The sequence below is a fragment of the Daphnia pulicaria genome, unplaced genomic scaffold, assembly GCF_021234035.1.
Source record: "Daphnia pulicaria isolate SC F1-1A unplaced genomic scaffold, SC_F0-13Bv2 h1tg000237l, whole genome shotgun sequence".
Lineage (NCBI taxonomy): Eukaryota > Metazoa > Arthropoda > Branchiopoda > Diplostraca > Daphniidae > Daphnia > Daphnia pulicaria.
The window spans coordinates 5,109-10,000 of record NW_025804909.1 but is presented as its reverse complement, the minus strand read 5'-3'; the positions used below and the strand labels follow the sequence as shown (position 1 = coordinate 10,000).

General features: G+C 48.9%; 3 non-coding genes across 3 annotated transcripts in view; all 3 read right to left on the bottom strand.

Annotated features, from left to right (window-relative positions):
- LOC124320042 overlaps positions 1 to 158 on the bottom strand; it is a 4,580-nt gene extending 4,422 nt beyond the window's left edge. The window contains exon 1 of the ribosomal RNA XR_006913733.1: positions 1 to 158. This exon is cut by the window's left edge and continues 4,422 nt beyond it. This is a non-coding gene — a ribosomal RNA (large subunit ribosomal RNA).
- Positions 159 to 799: 641 nt separating this feature from the next.
- On the bottom strand, positions 800 to 952 carry LOC124320039. The gene has a single exon (XR_006913731.1). It is a non-coding gene; the product is annotated as a 5.8S ribosomal RNA (ribosomal RNA).
- A 930-nt stretch (positions 953 to 1,882) lies between these two features.
- On the bottom strand, positions 1,883 to 4,178 carry LOC124320041. The gene has a single exon (XR_006913732.1). It is a non-coding gene; the product is annotated as a small subunit ribosomal RNA (ribosomal RNA).
- Positions 4,179 to 4,892: the final 714 nt, after the last annotated feature.

The window sequence follows — 4,892 nt, the reverse complement described above, 5'->3', positions numbered from 1 at the left end:
ACACCACATTCCTCGGCACCCGCTCAACCGGGCGCGAGGTTCGGTGCTGGGCTCATCCCTGTTCGCTCGCCGCTACTAAGGGAATCCTTGTTAGTTTCTTTTCCTCCGCTTACTGATATGCTTAAGTTCAGCGGGTAGTCTCATCTAAACTGAGGTCAGAATGAATTGTTTGTTTTCAAAAGGAGACAACACTTTATCTAGCTCGGCAGACTTTGGCGTTTTAAAGCCGGGAAAGATTGAATAATTGCCGGTTCAAATTTTTTTTTTTCGAAATAAAGCGAGTCTCTCGTTATTCGCAAAAATTAATTTACGAAAAGTGACAGGGCGTCCTGCGGCTTTTTGTATTGAAACAACGCGTCGTGCGCGAACCAAGCTTGCATAACGAGCGGTTAGAGTGAGTGATAATTCGCGGTGGTCGACACTTCGACACGCCCGGCGCACACACACAACTAAACTCGCGTTGAAGCGGTATATCGCGCACACGCAGCCGACACCTTGTTCGAGAAGATGTGTTTATTTCTAAAATTTTTTTTTGAGTTGGCTCAAAAATTTCCCATCTGTTTTGCCATCGAAAAAGGTTTCTTTTGAATAGAGAGGAAAAAAACAAAACAGGGCGAACCTTCTTTTATTTTTCCCCCTTTTTTGTATTTGAGGCATCGCGGACACTTAAGTCGCGCGGCACCCAGACGTTAGAGATTCGGGAGCTTTTATGCGGTCAGGCCGGGTGAAAAATAAATCTCGCCGCGACCCAACATGCAAAACCAAGACTGAAAAAATCTCTGTTCGTTCATCATTCGACCGACCCTCAGTCAGATGTGGCCCGAGCGAGAAGCTGGGCCGCCATTTACGTTCAAGATTTCGATGCTCCATGTGTTCTGCAGTTCGCATGGATTAGCGCACTTTGCTGCGCTCTTCATCGATCCACGAGCCTAGTGATCCACCGTTCAGGGTCGTATATAAAACGACATATTCGTTTTCTTCTCTCTTTTTCTCCAACCCGCCCAAGCAAATGAATGCGAGGGCGGAGAAAGAAAGCCAGAAAGAAAATGTTCCGATAAACACTCGTACTAGAATTTGGGTTTAGTGTGTTATTGTGATTTTGAATTCTTCCTACTTCATCGAGAGGGCGAAGGGCAAGCTTAAAAAACATTCGGTTTTCAACGGCATAGTGTCGGGCTTTGGAGTGTTAGTCTATACGACGCACACGCACGCAACCACGAGTATCTACGCCCGAAAAGAACGTCCAGAGTAAAGTCTCACACTTTCGTCCCCCACCGAGAATCAAAAAATCCCGAAGACGAAGAGAGAAACAAAAAAAAACAATTTCGATTGGGCGTATCCGCTTTAAACCACCGCGCATCAGAGCGCCTGATACCCGTTCAAAATCTTGATGTTTTTTTTTTTTCCGACTCTCCATCCACCGAGTTTTTATTTTTCAAAGTGTTTGATTTAGGGACTAAGACTTTATAAAATCTCCTTTATTGTTCCTTCGGTACTCGCGGCCCAGGCGGGCTATCGTATTCTTCACTCTACTAACGTCAACACTGTGAGCGCCGCTAAAGGTCGAATGAATCTATAGAGACATTCACCATCGAAGCAGGAAGAATTTGCTCACGGCCATAGACCAAATCGAAAGACTTTGTGTTTTTTTTTGAGCCGAGAGGAAAGAAAAATCAATTTGAAAAGGCGAATCCGCTTTAAACCACCGCGCATCAGAGCGCCTGATACCCGTTCAAAATAAATGATTTTCTTCCGTCAACCCACACATAGTTCATACGATGTCTTACGCCGAAAGACTTTTGATGGGGTTTTTTTGTTTTGCAACTTTTAGTTGTTTCGTGCTCAACCAAAGCCATATGCGCAAAACATTTGTCTTGTTCGTTTATGATCCTTCCGCAGGTTCACCTACGGAAACCTTGTTACGACTTTTACTTCCTCTAAAGGATCAAGTTCGACCATCTTTCAGTCTCGCCGTTGGTAGGCACCGCACGGGCAGAGATTGCTCCCCACTCGACGGCACCCCGACAAGCCCGTCCGAAGGCCTCACTAAATCATTCAATCGGTAGTAGCGACGGGCGGTGTGTACAAAGGGCAGGGACGTAATCGACGCGGGCTAGTGACCCGCGCCTACTAGGGATTCCTGGTTCATGGGGATCATTGCAGTCCCCAATCCCAACCACGAAGGAGGTTCAGCGGTTACCCGGTCCTTTCGGACAGGGAGAGTGAAACACGCTGATTCCTTCAGTGTAGCGCGCGTGCGGCCCAGGACATCTAAGGGCATCACAGACCTGTTATTGCTCACTGTCACGCGGCTGGACGCCGCTTGTCCCTCTAAGAAGACTGCGTGACGGACGCGAGAGCAGAAGGTATCGCCGGGGATGACGACGACCGAATAACAATAGAGCCAGCCCCCGCGAGACATTCCCGACAAAGCCCCGCCATACCTCATCCGCCAGGCAACCAACCCGTGAAGGCCGTACACCCGACGAACAGAGCACAACGAAACCAAGCCGAGAGATTGCCTCACTAAAGGAACCAGTCCCACCGAGACCCGAATCGCCGCCACCTGATCCCGACGCCTCCGTACTCCCTTCGGTTTCAATTGATAAAACCCGTCACCTATTTAGCAGGCTAGAGTCTCGTTCGTTATCGGAATTAACCAGACAAATCGCTCCACCAACTAAGAACGGCCATGCACCACCACCCACCGAATCAAGAAAGAGCTCTCAATCTGTCAATCCTTCCAGTGTCCGGGCCTGGTGAGGTTTCCCGTGTTGAGTCAAATTAAGCCGCAGGCTCCACTCCTGGTGGTGCCCTTCCGTCAATTCCTTTAAGTTTCAGCTTTGCAACCATACTTCCCCCGGAACCCAAAGACTTTGGTTTCCCGGAAGCTGCCCGTCGAGTCATTGGAGTAACTCCGACGGATTGCTGGTTGGCATCGTTTATGGTTAGAACTAGGGCGGTATCTGATCGCCTTCGAACCTCTAACTTTCGTTCTTGATCAAGGAAAACATTCTTGGCAAATGCCTTCGCTGTTGTTCGTCTTGCGGCGGTCCAAGAATTTCACCTCTGTCGCCGCAGTACGAATGCCCCCGTCCGTCTCTATTGACCATTACCTCGGGTCCAAAAGTAAAAGACCAGCAAAATCGGACCGAGGTCCTATTCCATCATTCCATGCTGCGATATTCAGCGCGTTGGGATACACCTGCTTTGAGCACTCTAATTTGTTCAAAGTAAACGTTGCCGGCCGCCCGAGACACCCGGTGAAGGGCACCCCGAACGATTGACTGGGTGGAGCGAATCGAGTCAACTACGACCAAAATTTAAAAAAGAACCCGAAAGAACTTTCCAACTCTGGCCGCAGATACAACAACGACGCACCGACCACCACTCCGGCGATGTTGTCCGACCGTGAAGAGAGTCGGGCTTTGACACCCGGGCTCCCAGAGCGTGAAACGCAACACCCTTGATTCAGAGCGGCGCCGCCCGGCCGAAGACAGACATCCGACTACGAGCTTTTTAACCGCAACAACTTTAATATACGCTATTGGAGCTGGAGTTACCGCGGCTGCTGGCACCAGACTTGCCCTCCAATGGTTCCTCGTTAAAGGATTTAAAGTGTACTCATTCCAATCACGGGGCCTCGGAAGAGTCCCGTATCGTTATTTTTCGTCACTACCTCCCCGTGCCGGGAGTGGGTAATTTGCGCGCCTGCTGCCTTCCTTGGATGTGGTAGCCGTTTCTCAGGCTCCCTCTCCGGAATCGAACCCCGATTCCCCGTTACCCGTTGCAACCATGGTAGGCGCGTAACCTACCATCGACAGTTGATAAGGCAGACATTTGAAAGATACGTCGCCGGCGCGAAGGCCGTGCGATCGGCGTGAAGTTATCCAGAGTCACCAAAATTGGTACGGTGCGCGAGCCCGAAAGCCCGGCCCCGACTGGTTTTGATCTAATAAAAGCACCTCTTCTGCGAGCCCGAAAGCCCGCAGTCGAGGCTCGAGTGCATGTATTAGCTCTAGAATTACCACAGTTATCCAAGTAGGATGGAGTGGATCTAAGGAACCATAACTGATTTATTGAGCCATTCGCGGTTTCGCCGTCTAGCGGCTTGTACTTAGACATGCATGGCTTAATCTTTGAGACAAGCATATGCTACTGGCAGGATCAACCAGGTATTTCGTGTATGTTTGTTTGATATGCATCCGGCGAGTTGCGGGTTTTTATTTCGCCCACGCATCACCAAACACACACCAAATCAACACGTTTTTCGTTTTTTTTCTTTTTCTTCGGAAACTAAAATTTTTGATCGCAACGCCTGGCGTGTCACAGCGAGTCCCAGTGAAGAGAAACACCGATCCGATCCGTTTGTTGGATTTTTTTCATTTCAATTTCCAAAGTCAAAGACCATTCAACGGTCTATGAGCCCAAAGTGAATCGGATTCATTCGACCGGTCTTGATATATTCATCAACTTTTTTTCCCGTATTACGGTTTTCGACGGTCATATGTGGCGTGCTGTATGCTCATAAGTCAAGCCTGCTTTACTAAGCTGACAAGCATACATCTTTTAAATTTTTGTGGGCTCAGAGTTTTATTTTTATTTTTCCACCGCCGAGGCACACTCTCGCATCACCCCGCACGACACACACACACACACACACCTCACCGCTCAACGGTCACACGAGGCAGAATTTTCCGCAAAGACTTTCGAAGAGAAAGAGAAAACTCGGAACAACCGCGGTCAGAGGCCAGCATAGAGGCATCGTATAGAAAGTCATGGGCGGAAAAAAACAAATCATTTCAAGTCGAGACAAGCAACCAGACTACCCCTATAAAAGTGCGCAATTCTTTAAGAGTTCACCGAAGAATGACCGAGATCAAGTATGCACG